Source organism: Propithecus coquereli, unplaced genomic scaffold (assembly GCF_000956105.1).
Source record: "Propithecus coquereli isolate 6110/MARCELLA unplaced genomic scaffold, Pcoq_1.0 Scaffold9, whole genome shotgun sequence".
Classification (NCBI taxonomy): domain Eukaryota; kingdom Metazoa; phylum Chordata; class Mammalia; order Primates; family Indriidae; genus Propithecus; species Propithecus coquereli.
In genome coordinates this window covers 17,651,630-17,668,084 of record NW_012155284.1, presented here as the reverse complement: position 1 = coordinate 17,668,084, position 16,455 = coordinate 17,651,630, and positions in this window count along the sequence as shown.

The window sequence follows — 16,455 nt, the reverse complement described above, 5'->3', positions numbered from 1 at the left end:
TGGAGGAAGTTGTTATATGTTTTCTCCTTCCTCAATCCACATAAAGGCGTAGAAGGGCAGAGAACACCGATGCTGTGATATCATATTTCCCTGATTCTAACGCTGACTTCGGTGGTCCTGTCTAAAAAGTGATATAGTATATTAAAAACAATAAACTGCAATGTTTGGATTTGGAGGCATTGAAGAGAAAATCTAATAGTCTTCATTCTTCTCTATCCCGCTGCCCCCTACACACATACAGCAATATTCCTGCGGATCAGAAGCCATTCACTTAATAGTTACATTTACAGAGATAATTTCATTCCTATTATAATTTCCCTTCCTTTAAAAAACTAGGTCAGGAACATTCTTCAACACTTCCATACTCAATAGTTTTTTGTTTTCTATTTTACCATAAAAATAACATTTGTAATGGCAGTTGTTACGCCTTTTAGAGAGAATTTTCTTTTTCGCCAAAGTACATGAAACAAAAAAGAGTGGGTAGCATTGAAAAACATTTGGGTTTAAGCACGGCATTAAACTCCCAGATGCTGAAGACAGTTATTAGCAAATCTCCTACCATTGTCACCAAGATCTTAGAAGGAGGTAGGTGTTATAAAGCCATCTGAAACCTCCTTTATAGTTAAATAATGTAGTTGAAGCTATAATCCATAGTTTATCTCTTCTGAAGCCTTCCCTAACACGTCAGCAAAAGAAATTAAAATCTTAATTAAACCCTTTTAATTAGATGTAGCAATGAAGACAGTGCTTTCACCCTTACCAGGATAATGTTGTAACAAAATGATTAGAACACAGGAAATACTACCCTGTCTCAGACCAAGACTCTAACTAATCATTTCTTAGAGTGACACTAAAAATACCTTGTGATTTCTTATGTCAAACTCCAGAGACTGTTGTTGGACCTTGAACAACTTTCATGTTTTGTTATGACTGTGTCATCCTTTAATTTACCTAAGCCTTCAATGAACACACACCTACTGTTTTGTTTACCCAGCAACTATTTTCCAGGAATTGACTCATCCCATTGCCTAATCTCTAGGGTTGCAGCAGGATTTGTGATGTTCCCATAATGTGATACTGCCCCAGGTCATGATGTATCTGTCTGAGGGTGGGCACCTGACCGTAAACGGTTCTATTGGTCCCTTCCTCAGGAACTTGAAACTGGAATTGATCTCTCTCTAGGTGCCTAGACTACAAATGCTAACTGGGGAACTGTTACTGCTACACATGGACTGCAAAGAAGAAAGCCAGTCTGCACTGAGAAGGTAAAGCAGATGTGGACAGAGAGGCAGAGTGAAGGGTCAAAAGGAGAAGAATTTTTGGATTTCCTTCTGTGCTCCAGCTAGTGGTTCTTTTTCTGAGGTTCCTGTGTCTCTTGCATTCTATTAATTACTCTAGTAATTTTCCAATAAACCCTCCTTTTCTATTTTAAGCTAGTTTGAGTTGGGCTTCTGTTCTTCACACCAGAAAATAAAAGTCCTAACTAATATTTGTTTATTCAATAAATTTTTATCTAATATTTAACATATAAATTATTTATATGTTTACCCTGTCCTATGTCTTGAAGACACAAATTTCATAAGCTTTTAATTCATTTCATCTAAAGGCATGCCTTTCAAGTGTCAAAAAATGCCTTCTAATATGAGATTTGATGTTAATTTTGTGTTAACCATATCTTCAATTATTTAAGAACTTTGCTCATATCCTAAGGCCTTAGTCTACTTAGTTCAGTTCAGTTCACAATTTTTGATCATCTACTTTGTGCTAGACAATGTACATCGTGGTGTAAACTGAAAGATGAGAGAAGAAATCTCATAATCTAGTGGAAGAGAAATATTTGTAAATAAATAATTAAGATATAGTGTACCAAGGGGTATCACAGAGGTGTAGTCAAGGTATGAACAACGGACTTGTTAACACTCTGGCTAATAATAGACACCTATTTTTCTCCAGCACTGTTAATCCAATTTTTGTAGAAATTTCTCCTTTACTTTCTCTATTCTTATAGTTTGCCTCTTTTCTTCACCCAAGAATAATGAATGTTCTCACATGATCTTATATTCCACGTCCACACTGCCCATAAGGCCTATGAAACTACTGCAAGCTGTGTAAATTACAGTGCCTTGGTATCTAGCACCCGAAATAACCCTCTAAGATTCTCACCCTTCTGTTATTCACACACTTGTGTAGTCCCTCCCACACTAAATGGGGCTGCCCTATGCATTAAGGAAAAATGAACTATGACTTCCATATCTAGGTCACAGAAAATATTGTTTCTACTTTGCTCCTTTGAGTCACTCACTCTGGGGGAAGCCATGCCATGTCATGAGAACACTCAAGCATCCTTATGGAAATGTCCACATGTCATGGAACTGAGGCCTCCTGCCAACAACCATCATTAACTTACCAGGCTTGTGAGTGAATCCCCTTGGAAATGGATCCTCCAGTCTACTTAAGCCTTCATATTACTGCAACTCCAGCTGACATTGGGGCTGCAACTTCATATGAGACCCTCACCCCCGCCAAGACAGAACCATCCAGAGAAGCTGTTCCTAAATTCATTTTGCACAAAAACTATGTGATATAATAAATGTTTATTGTTTAAAGCTGCTAAGTTTTGGAGGGAATTTGTTATGCAGGAATAGATAATTAATACTATATCAGATCCTTTGGCACTACATAATCTGTCCAAGAATGGGCAACTAACCCAAGTTAGGGTGATGAGTAATTTCCCCCAAATTTTTTGATGGACTATCACAGAGAACATAAAGATAGTTTCTCTCTGATGGCTGAACTTATAAGATGTAAAGCAAATGCTTTCAGTAACCATGTTTCTACCAGATGGAGAAAGCCAGTCTAAAGTGCAGGAGAATGAAGTTGACACAAAGAGAAACAGAAGGGCAGAGAGAAAGCCATGATAGTAGTGTTGTCCTTGGTTCCAACTATTCCTGAGACTCTGCTGGATCTTGCCCTTTCTTTGGGGTAGGTATTTGATCCTTCTCCAAAGTCCTCCATCCTGATTTTATTGCCTCAAGGCCTTTGTACATCCTGGTTATTGCTCATTTTTTCTCTTGGCCCAATCCCTCACTTCAGTTACTGTGAAAATATCATCTCACCAATGAGCTTGGACCACCCTAAATTAGATTATCCAGTGTGTGATAGCCTTGTAATGTGTCAACTTGGCCATGTGGAATAACGTTTCCTAGAATTCACTTTCGCGTATGCTTCTAGTTAGAGTAGGTCACAAGGAAGATTCTTGAGAAATTTGGAGGGCAGTAGGGAAGCAGTAGCCATTTTGTAGTTCACACCTACATTGTTGCTGATCTGCTAACTCACTTTGTTGGTGTGAAGCAGCAGCAGGGCTTGCAATTACTCTGCATTCCCCTGGATCTTTCTTCAGCTCCTCCAATTCTTGGTCCAGGTATGTGTGTTCATCTTCGTGCTAAAGAGCCCTTGTTTCTACAGAATACCTTCATTACAAAGGCCAGAGACAATAAGAAAGAACATGGGTTTCCATCTGTCTTTTCATATACATGAAATTCCAATAAGGATTTGAAGAATAAATAAGTTTTCATCAGATGGAAGAGAGAGTTGGGGAGAAAAATGCCACACTAAGGAACCAGCACATTCAGAGACAAAGAAGTATGAAATGATTCATTTGGAACATGTTTTTCCTAGAATACAAATTGGTAGGATGAAAAATTAAACAGGTCATAGAAGCCAAATACTGAAGGGCCTTGTATACCCAAAAAGGAGTTTAGACTTTTATCTTATAATTAAGCATTCACAAAAAATTTTTGTGTATGAAAATTCCTTTCTGAGAATACAAGTTAAAAATACAGACTTCAGGGTCTCATCCCCAGAGATTCTGATTCATGAAATCTGTGATAGGACCTAGAGATTTGTATTTTTAATATGTCACTCAAATGATTCTGGTCAAAGGTGATCTAAGGACCATACTTTGACAAACATCATAGTACAATAGGTAGCCCCTGAGGGTTTTAAGCAGGAGTGTCACTTGATGAGATCTGAATTTTCAAAAGATTATTCTAGATGCAATACATAAAAATGGATTTGAGGAAGGTAAACCTGGATATAGAGAGATTTATTCAGCAGTTGCTGTAATAATACAAATGAGATGTAGTGGCAGCCTCAAGGCAGTAGAAATAGCAACAAGATTATGGAGGAAAGTAAAATTTAGGAGGTGTTAATAAAATATCCTGGTGATTGAGATGTTGGGAGATCAAAAAGGATCCAAGGTGATTCCACAAATTTTTCCTTAAGTAATTAGGTAGGTGATAAAATACAAAATACAAACAGAAATGCAGGTTCTTGGGTTGGAACATATTTTTAAAATGACAAGCCCAGTATGCTAGCTTTTAAGTTCAGTATGCCTGTATGACATTGAAGTGGAGATGTATAGTAGATATCAATAGTTACACACAGAATGTTAGTCAGGAACATTTTTTTCTCTACACCTGATGTTTCCATGCTTTGGGACCTCCATTAGAGTAACACTCCCATTCTCCTTTTTCCTCCTCATTCACTATTTTCCACAGAACAGAGAGGCACCTGATAAGTGAATTTGGAGGAAAGAATTGAGGTATGTATGGCTTAACCCAATTTTTTTCTTCCTCCTTTGAGATCTGCCTACCTATAGATGCAAATCTTGTGAGTGTGGGCAACTGTGTGAAAAAACTAGAATATTGAAGTAGTCTGGAGGACAGGAGACAAAGCAGAAGCTGTAAGGCTGTCTAGGCAGCCACTCTCTAGAAGAGGTGATATCCTTCCAGAGAGGGTGTTGGGGGTGGAGGCTGAAGGAAGTCCTTAGCACCAGAGAGGGCCAAGGTGACTCTGAGAAGTACCAGAGAAAATCTCACTCTAAGACAGAGGCCATCCGCTTGGCAGAGTCCAGCCACAAAGGACAGGACCAGACAGAGCCAAAGGGAGGCCAGATACATAAGACAATCACTGCCTTCCCTTCTAGTGACCTTTGGCCCAGTGAACCAGAAAGGGAGGGGAGGAAAAGTGAAAGCACTGACTCTGAAAGTGCTCAGACCCTGAGTCAAGGCTCAGATGGTGGAAAAGTGGAGACATGGTTAGAGTCATAATTGAACTCTAATGGCTTTTTTGATAACTAAAAGGGTTAGAGCTTGACACATCATGAAGGACCTACCAAGCAAGGGCAAGCTGATACAGATAGCACAGCTGAGGACAGAGATGGGAGAAAAATAAAATCTGCAATGTTTATACCCTGTCAAGTTCGTTCTGTTCAATAAATAGGTGATGTTCAGCTAGGCATTTTTCTGGGTTTGAAGGTCATCATATTTTCAAAGATTTACATGACCCAAAAAAGGGAAGGAATGCCTTGTGAGAACAGAAGAGGACTAAGGACAGGACCCAGGAGTATACCAACATTAAAGGGTCAGGAAGGGGAAGAATAGCCAGTAAAAAAGACTAACAGATCAGAAGAGTTGAGCCAATAGAGGAGTTGGAGTGGAAAGCCGTTCTACAGTGATTTATGCTACATAAATACCACCTGATGGATCCCAAGCCCCACCAGCCTATGGATACACATCTGATCACATTAGTCTCCAACTTCGCAGTCTCGACCTCCATCTGTACAATTGCTGTCACCTTCTTCCCCAAAGTCTCCTTTTCTGTGATCCTTTCAGGAAAGTATTGTTTCTTTGCTGCTTTTTAATGTCCCATTGCCCCAAAGCACAACATCCTGAATGAGGTAATAGGACTGCATTTCATTTACTCTTTCTTGTGGATTTTCTTCCCTACACATATGGGGAGTATAATAATAGCATAGACTGCTAGCTGTACTTCAGTATCCTTTTTGTTTGTTCGCTGTGCCAGGCCACCAAGAACAGAGGCTATATGAGCTAGCTTTCCTTGAAGTTAGGTATGGCAATGTGATTAGATTCTGGCAATAGACTGTGAGCAAAAGTAGTGCATAAAACTACCAGGATAGTTCCTTTTTTTTTTCTTTCCCTTCCTCCAGCTGATTGGAATGTGGATGCTGGAGTTAGAGTAGCCAGCTGAGACCACAGGTAAACATGGAAATGGGAAGGCCACAGGGATTGACACTGAGATATACCCCTCCAGTTCTCCCTTCAATGAAGGCTGCTGGGAATGATGTCAGTAGACATCCCCCAGCTCTCTTCCCCGTTAGCTGCAGAGAGCCATCTTGCTCAAGGTCACACACATTCTGGTGTGGCCCATATCTAATGACAGATCAATGCGAGAGTATAAAGTCCAGGCCATTTTGGCCTAACTCGAGACAGTTCTGAGAGGCCTTTACAGCTCCAGCCTCCCGTGGGTGGCTATGGCTATCATTAGGACTGCATCACTGCTTGACTCTTCCCTCTGCCTGCCCCTGCTGGTCCTAAAACTAGCCAGACAGGCCTTTGTGCGGCTGCTCCCTCAGGCTACAATGCCCTGTGCCCAGATAGGCAGGGAGCTCAACTCCTTCATGTCTTTCTGGTCTTTGTTCGAAACTCCCGTTCTCAATGAGCCTTACCCTGCCTGCCCTATTGAATGCTGTAGACTAGCTGCCCCACCAACATTCTAGATCTTCTTCGTCCTGTTCTTTTTTCTTTTTTCCATAAACCTAACCCTCTCTAATATGGTCTATAACATAGTCACTTATTTATTATGCTTTGATTTGCTTGCTTTCTCCCCCAGGAGTATGTAAGGCCTACGAGGACAGAAATCTCTGTTTTGTGCACTGATACATCCCACACTTCTACAGTGATGACCAGCACAGAGCAGGCATTCGCATTCAGTAAGTATTTCTTGAATTAATGAAGAGATGAATAACTCTCTGAGAATTTCAAAGATATTCACTTACCGGGGTCCTCAATTCCAAAAACCGTTTGGAAAGAATTTTTTGACAGCACATTCACTATTATATATTCTGTATTATCCAATAACAAAAGCTTGGTCATATATTTTTATGGAGTACTCTAAATCACTTTTCTAATCTAGATTCGTTAACAGTTTCATACACACACATACACACACCTCTAGTATTAAGATGCCTTATTTCATAGATGAGGCCTGTGATTTCTGTTCTAATGAGATGTCCATTGAAAAGAGTGATTTTCTGTAAAATTGGAAATTTAGAAAAAGCAAACCTGAAACTCTCAAGTGTGGTGATCCAGGACAGCTTCCTGGCTTACGTTATAGGGTACAGTTACTTCTAACAGGAACTGTCTTTTCTCAAGTACCATTCATTGCAACTGAGTTGTTGGAAACTTTGTTTTGCTTCATATTACCGGCTTCTGAAAGAGGTCAGTATTTCTGAGGTTTCAGGAAGTTTCCTTTGAAGTCAGCATTCCAAGAAAAACATGAACTAGATCAACGGAGCACCCATGGAGATGGCCTGAGAATTTATTTTCGTAGCTCTGAGTCCTCAGGGGGCTTTCCTCTCCCCAGAAAATTCTTTTTTTCACCATTTGTCTTAAGAGTTAGTAAAGGTTATGTAAATGTCATTATATCATTCTAATCCAAGACATGATATTATGATTGAATATAACTCAAACCAATTATTTTTTATAGACAACAAAAAACATAGTTCTAAAATACTTGAATAGCGCCTTATGTCTTCAGATTGTAGTTGGGATATTATAAAAAACTCAGTGAGTTGATTTCAAAATGGAAAATTAATTCACATTTTTTTACATCTTTAAATGTAGCACAAATACTTCTCATTAAGAGGTTAGAAAATAAAGTGAAATCACTCACTCAAGCTGCTTTATAGCTTTAGCACCATCTCTTCTAGTACTCACCTAATAGTAGAATGAAACTTGACAGGAGATTTCAGAAAATATTGCTAGAAGCTGACTTATATATACTAATAAAACAATCTTAATATTCTACTAAAAATTCTATACTGCTATGGAAATTTTCACTTCAGTGACTTCATCTTGTGCCATAAATTGCCAAAGCACAGACGTATTCAACCCCTAACCTGAGATCCATTTATTGTGCATGATACATGGCAATGACAATGTCCTTCATAGCTCAGGATGATACTGTTACCCACAAATGTCTTGGCACTTGCATTAGTTGAGATTTTGGAGTTGCAAGTAGCAGAAAATCCAGCTTAAACTAGCTGAAATATTGAGCTGAATTTAAGGATTATATTGCAGAAAAATGTAAAGATGGCTCTGACTTTAGATAAGCTTTCATTCAGCCCAGAAGCTCAAGAATTAGGACAATTAGCCAGTTTTTTTGCCTCTGCTTCTCCAGTGTGGACTCCATCTTCACCAGGCCCTCTTCTCATGGTCACAGATGGTTGCCAACAACTTTGAGACTGCTTCCTTCCAGGTCCATTCTCTAGCAGAAAAGAGAGAGTTTGCTTCCTCAACTCAAACCAACTTGAGAATGAAGAGTCTTTGTACCTTACTCGCCTGGAGTGGGGCATGTTTCCACCTATGAACCAATCACTGGGTTCACTGATAGGCTAATCAGGGCCTACCCTTGGAGGAAAGGTCAGTTCTGCTCAAACCATATGATTGAGAAATTCAAGGTACTGCTAGGAAGAGAGAAGGGATTATGGAGAAGGCAACAACAAATGTTCACTATCATGCTAAATCCAAAGTGCTGACTTGGGCTTTCTATCAGGATAAAATAAAAGTGAAATACAGCTTCAGATAATTTGGTTTTTGCTTTGTTTTCTATGAATTTGAACTCTGAAAGAGGTGTTAGGCAAAAATATATTTTATTTAACTTTGTTACTGGTAGATAATTTCTTCTTACAAGTATTAAATGTGGTTGTAAAATTCTCATGTTACTACCACTTGATGTTATTAAACCAGAGCAATAGATTCCAGCAAAATCTTGTCATCTGAAATTGTATGTTTAATAACTTTCTCTGATATCAGTTATTTATCCACTCTTCCATTTTGCTGGGTTCCTGCTTCTCAAACTACATTTTATAGTGATGCCAATACAGACTACTTTCTACTTTGTGTAATTGCATATCAAAAAAATACCAAAATCTAAAAATGAAAATCCTCTGAATTTTTAAGAATCAGACCACTGCAGAGATCACTCTCCTTTATCCTCTATGTTTCATATGCAATCAGTTTCCATGCTTAATATCTCTCAAGTCTGTTGGTCCTTACTGTTATTCCCTGCCATCCCACTAATTCAAACTTGAGTAATTTCATGGCTGGATTTCTCATGAGTCTCCTTGCTGACTGTCCTGTTGCAAAACTCTCCTCCTTCCAATCTCTTTGGCAAAATATGATGCTTCTGTACTAATATGGCTTAAATAATTATAGCAACTATTTATCAAGGGCCTACTTTGTGCCAAGTGCTTTAGAGCTCTTATATCATTTTATTTAATTATTACAAAAACTCTATGACATAGGTATTATCCCCATTTTACAGATGAGGAAATTGAGACTCAGAAAAGTCAGTAACTGGCCCAAGGACACACACATAAGAAGCAGTAAAACTGGTACTGGAAACCAGGTCAGTCACACTTCAAAGTCTGTGCTCCTTCCATCATATCATACTGCTGATCTGTAACTTCATGGCATCCCTGTTCTCAAAGCTACTGATGCCCCTATCAAGGGGCCTCTCTGCAAGGGCTTTCAAGTCCTGCCATAATTATATCCTACCTAAATATTTTTCCAGTTACTTTCAATCTGTATATTTCTCATCAGATACGTCTCTTCAATCTTCCTTCTGTAAATCGGCCCACTTGGGAGAAAAAAATCTTGATTATGACAATTCGTACTAACTTAAAGTCCAAGCAATATAAAAGTAACTAAGCTTTAGCTTAGAGATGGTGCTAAAGCTATTAAAGTAGAAAATGGAAGTTCACCATATTTGGAGTGAACTTTCCATATTAGGGAAGAAATGCAAGTCATGAATGTCTAGTTGCACATGACTTTAATTTAAAAAGAAATGGTGATTTTTACATTTTAACTGGGCTATCCCAGCTTACATCAAAATGACCACATCAAAGTAGTCATGTAAAAATGTCCTGTTTCTGGCTTTTCTTGCCTTGTTTGCTTTCTTTTCTGCTGTCTACCTATTTAGATCCCAGTCATCTTTCAGGGCCTAGCTGAAGTCACGCCTACCATACACTCTCTTATTCCTGTGGATTTCTGGGTCTCTAACCAAATTCTTTTGTTGTTGTTGTTGTTTTTGTTTTTTTGAGACAGGGTCTTGCTTTTTGGCTTCCATCTTGCTGAGTTCTTGACCCCTACTCCCTTTTTAAATTGAACTTCTTCACATCTCATAAACAGAACATAAAAAGCATTAAAAGAATTTAACAACAGGAAGTCTTTTCTGACTGCTCTAGTTCTCATTGACTTTCTTCTATTGTCTACTTAGAGCTTGTACCGCACAATTAGCATTTAATTATATGTTGTTTGTTCCACATGTGTTAGAGTAGGCAACAAAGATGTGGGCAGAATTGGATTATGGGGACCTGGGCTAGGGCGTGGATTCACAGAGTCGATGAGTACTGTACAAGGCAGGCACAGAAACAGCTAGCCCTGGGAAATTACAGAAAATTGGGTTGTGAATTTGGAGCAAGGCTTTGGAGCAAGTCCTGAAGCAAGGTTTGCGTATAAGCTTGAAGTCAAAACAAGGCTTTACGTTAAAGCCAAGAATTTGATGAAAATGGTGGTGCATGCCCATAGTCCCAGCACTCAAGAGGCTGAGGCAGGAGGATCGCTTGCGCCTGGGAGTATGAGATTGCAGTGAGTTATAATGATGCCACTACACTCTAGCCTGGGCAACAGAGCAAGACCCTGTCTCAGCAACAAAAACAATAACAAAAAATGAGAAATTTAGTTAGACATCCAGAAAGCCACAGGAATGAGAAAGGGTATAGCAAGGCGTGGATTAATAATAAAAAATGGCCAGGCTTGGTGCCTTGTGCCTGTAGTCCCAGCTACTCAGGAGGCTGAGGCGAGAGGATCCCTTAAGCCCAGGAGTTCAAGGCTGCAGTGAGCTATATGATCACACTACTGCACTCTGGCCTGGGCGACAGAGTGAGACCTCAGCTCAAATAAATAAATAAATAATAAAGTTATTAAAAATAATAATAAAGATAAAAAATGATGATGCTATACTATGCTTAGTTCAAATGCTGTGTGAAACATAATTGAGGTGTAACATCGAAAACATCAAAATAACATCAAAACCACATTAAAAAAAAAACCCTCAGATTCACCAAAATTGTAAATGTGCTTATCTTTTGGCTCAGCAATTCCACTTGTAGGAAGTTATTCTAAAAAAAATTTACACGTCTGTACAAAATGTATATATTCAACATTGTTGATAAGAACAGAAGATGAAATGGAAACAACCCAAAGCTGGCATGAAAAGAGGTCCAAAATATATTTTTAAAGAAAGCTTCAGAAAGGTATGTACAGCATGATTTCTTTAAAATATAAGTTATACAAGTAAAATTATATATATATTTAATGAAATTAAAAAAAATATTTTTCTCATCACCTGACCATTTGTATCAAAATCACCTGGAGTGAATGTTAAAAATACATATTCCTGGACTTCAAACGAGGTCTATTGAATCATAATCTCTGGTGACAGGACCCAAGAATCTGCATAACAATCAACCCACATTACTCTTGTGCCCAAGAGGTTTGAGAATTACTGGATTAATATGATACTTAACAGTGGCTACTTCCAGGGAACAGGACTTGGAGAGTAAGGAGAGCTTTCCCTTTCATTTTTCTTTATAGTCTTTTGTGTTTTTAAAATTCTTATTAACGTTTATTATATATGTAATAATCTATATCTACTAGAGATTTTTGAGATTTAAACACTGAAACATTAAATATTGATTGAGTCATATAAGTGAAGAAATAACATTACCAATTTAGTTCATTCAGGGGTAGAAAAGACTATCAAATCTAAAGCTATAAATCTGGCAATATATAACAAATTATCAAACTTTTCCTTCATTCAGTCAACAAATATTTGCTGAGCATCAGTGTTCCAGGTACTGTTCTATGTGCCAAAGATATAGCGAAGAATATTAGACAAGGTTCCTACCCTCAAGGAGCTTATAGTAGAGGAGGAGACAATCAAAATGGAAATAAGCGAGCAAGGCAGGTTGGGGCAAAAGGGTGATGAGATGGGGAGTAAAGTGCGGTGAGGTGAGGGCTAAGGGAAGGCTTTTTTCAGGAGTGATTTTTGACTGAGATCTGAAAGATGAATCGGTCATATGAAAAGTTGAGCAAGAGCAGCAATCTTGATCTGGGGAAGAGCTTGGCAGAGAGTGAGCAGAAGACCACTGCCAGATGAGGATGGAGGGGAAGCCAGAGCTACATCATGTAAAATTCTGCAAAGAATTTAGATTTGATTCTAAGAAGGCAGTGGCTGGTTTTAAGAAGGAAATGATATTATCTCTTTTGTATTTCTAAGGGATCACTTTCATAGCCTTCGACCTGGTAGTTTCACCTAGTGGAATGTGTCCACATGAAAAAAAGTTTTGCAAAGATGTTCATAATGGGGATTTTATTTCAGTAAAAAATTGAAGACAACCTAAGAATATGGTGAATGTGTAAGCAAAAAATGACTTAGAAATGCATGGAATATTATACAGCTATTAAAAATTATGTGTGTGGATTATAAAACACACTGACATAAGAAATGAAGTTAAGAAATGAGGAGATGATCAAAGGGTTCATTTCAGTTTTGAAATGAACAAGTTCTGGGGATCCAATATACAGAGTGGGTGGTGATGGATGTATTAATTAACTTGACATACATAAACAACATATATATATATCAAGTCATTAGATTGTATCCCTTGAATGTATACAATCTTTATTTGTCAATTAATTATTTTAAAAGAAAAAAGAGAGAAAAGAGAACTCTAGAAGTCAAATATTGTAGGTTCTTCAACAGAAGAAAAAATTATAAGGAAAAATGGATAGAGGGGAAATCTATAGATTGAAGTGGATTTTTTAAAAAATGGACCAGACTAAACTTAAATGCTTAGAGATGTTTATTCAAGAGACAAAATTAGAAAGAAATGCAAAGAAGTTATTATTACAAAAGTTAGGTAAATTGATCATTTTAAAGGAGGGAAAACATTACAATGGGGTTGGGACAATTGGAGGGGCTTCTGGCCTGGCTGGCAAAGTTCAATTTCTTGGCATGGGTGGTAGTTACAGGGGCGTTGCTTTATAACTCATTAATATATGCATTTGTTTTAAAAGGTTTTCTATTTTTGTATTTTAATTTGCACTGAAGTGTTTCAAAGAAGACATCAGAAAAATAAAAATAAACATGATAAAAATGACAACAATCATGTGTGCAAAACCCAGATTCAATAGGAATTAACCATTTGCATGTTTTAGGTTTTTGAAAATAAAATATTACAGAACACACACACAAATGAAGTCAACCAAATCTACAATGTTTTTAATATATTTACACTGTTATAAAATGTATTGACTCTGTGCTACCTATGCTCCATTGAAAATAATATATATTTTCAATTTAAACAAGGAATTCAAACAGCCACAAAAAGTTAAGTACGTGTATTTTCAAAGATTAGGATAATACAATGTATTTTGGGGTTTAATATTTATTGGAAACTTTGTTTTCTATAAAGTGGCTCAAATTCACAACAAAAAAAATCAAGTGCTGTCCTTTAACAACAAGAAATAAATCACTGAAACTCATTCTCTCTAGTGAGGCTTGACTTGGAACTGAATACATTCAGCAGAAAACTAACACTGGTCATAGTTTTTAAAAATAATGAGGTTGGGAAGCTGAGGTGGGAGAATTGCTTGAGTCCAGGACTTCGAGGCTGCAGTGATATGTCTACCATCATTCCACTGCACTCCATCCAACTCCAGCTGGGCAACAGAGCAAGACCCTGCCTCTAAAAATAAAAAAATTTTAACAAATGAGTATGTGTAGCATATCATCAATCATTTTGTATCATATTACTGGTGTTCTATGACAACTCTACAACACACTTTACTAAGTTCCTGAACTAATAAGAACTAGTGTAAGGATATATAAATTGTTTTTAGTTTGGATATATTTACTACAAATAGTGAAAAAGCAACTTCCTGTTACTTCTGAGTTCATACTCATCAAATTACTGAAAATCTGGTATAAGGGGAAATCACTGTACTTCCTGTACTTCAGAGAAATTAGTAACATAAATTAAACTTAAAGCAAACATTACATTAATAAATAATAGGCTTGGAACATCTCCTAGGAGACAATAATTAAATATGACATCATATTATTTGATATTTTTATACAGATCTAAGTCCAACATTGGCCTTACAAGAGTTCGTACATTAGGTCTCTATCAAAGGCTTACCATACAATGCAATGCACTATCAAGAAGTATAAGTAAAAAAAATCATAATAAAAAAACTAGAGTAGAAAAATAATCAATGTTTATTTAATTACTCAGTCCCTAAGTGGCAAATGTAAAGAAAATATTAAATTATGATAACTGAGGGAAAATTAATAGTTCTCAACCAATTGTATGTATACCTCAGAATTTTCTGATGAGTTTTTTTTTTAATAGATTATCCTAAGCCCTACCCTAAAAGACTTTAAACTAGTAGGCCTAGGGTAGAGTTTGTGCCTCTGTATTTGTTGTAAAAACTTTCTTAGGTGATTTTGATGATCATGGCTGAGCAAGAATCACCCAGATAGGACAGTCATTATAGACTGAATTGGGTAGAGAAAGTTCCATAAAGAATGGAGACCTCAGCTTCACCTTGCCAGCTAAGAAGGCTTTAAATAGGCAGAGAGGAAAAGAGAAGGGCAAACCATTCCAGTTGCTGGGAGAAGATGTGCAAAAACAGTGAAAACGAACTCATGAATGGGTAAGGTATCATTGGGGAGAGACTAGGTAGGCCACTCTGCAAAAAATTCAACACACGTAAAGATGGTAGGGTGCCCACTGCATGTGGTAATTAAAAGGTGATTGCTGACTTTTAAAAGTACAATTCAGTGGAGGATTGAATCCAGATTTAAGGGTTAGGAAATGAATAAATAATGGGGAATCAGGCGGTGGGTATTTACAGCACTCATTTGAGAATTTGGTAGGGGAGGAAAAGTAGAAAAAAAAAAAGAAATAATGGAATTTAAATAGGAAAAGGAGGATCAAGAAATCAAGAGATTTTTTTTTTCCCCTAGAGAAGGGAGCCTGAACATGTTTGTAGGCAGTGGAGAGGAATCCAATGGAGAAGAGAGGATATTTTACAAAGAGGATAAAATTGGGATTGGTATCTCCTAAATGTTTTTTTTTTTTTTTTGAGACAGAGTCTCACTCTGTATCCCGGGCGAGAGTGCCATGGCATCAGCCTAGCTCACAGCAACCTCAAACTCCTGGGCTCAAGCAATCCTTCTGCCTCAGCCTCCCGAGTAGCTGGGACTACAGGCATGCGCCAACGTGCCCGGCTAATTTTTTCTATATATTTTTAGCTGTCCGATTAATTTCTTTCTATTTTTAGTAGAGACGGGGTCTCGCTCTTGCTCAGGCTGGTTTCGAACTCCTGAGCTCAAACAATCCGCCCGCCTCGGCCTCCCAGAGTGCTAGGATTACAGGCGTGAGCCACCACGCCCGGCCCCCTAAATGTTTTTAATGCATTTGTTTAAGGACTAAAATAAATTACAATGAGATTATACAAGTTTAATTAGAACTACGATCTGAGTAAATTAATGGGAATCACTGATTCACCAAAAAAGTCCAGGCAGAAAGATGACAATAAAGACAAAGAAAGTCTCTATCAACCCTACCCACTTGATTTTCTCCACTTGATTCCAGATCCACAAACTCTGTGGCAGTAATTCAGAATAGATGCAAAAATGGAATGGAAGAGCTTCAAGTTACAAGGTACAGACAAGTATGTAATATAATCTGGGCTAGAAGTGGAACTAAACTGTATCTCTGTTCTTCCACAAAGGAGCAGGTAACTGGTTAAAGTGAGTGCAATCTTTTGCTTCAAACCTCACTCACTAACTTAACAATTTTTTCCCTGGAGTGATCCCTTAAAAGTTTATGTACTAACAAAACCAAAGCCAAGAAATTTTTTTTTTTTTTCCGAGACAGGGTCTAACTCGGTCACCCAGGCTAGGGTGCAGTGGCATAATCATAGCTCATTGCAACCTCAAACTCCTGGGCTCAAGCAATCCTCCTGCCTCAGCCTCCTAAGTAGCTGGGACTACATGTGCATGCCACCACACCTGGCTAATTTTTCTACTTTTTGTAGATATGGGGTCTTACTCTTACCCAGGCTGGTCTTAAAACTCCTGGTGTCAAGCAATCCTCCCACTTCGATCTCCCAAAGTGCTAGGATTACAGGCATGAGTCACCTGGCCAGGCCCAGACAAATTTTTTTTTTTTAATCTAGGTATAATAAGGAAATTGGCTTCGTTGGATTACAATAACTATGATTTTTTGAAAAGGTT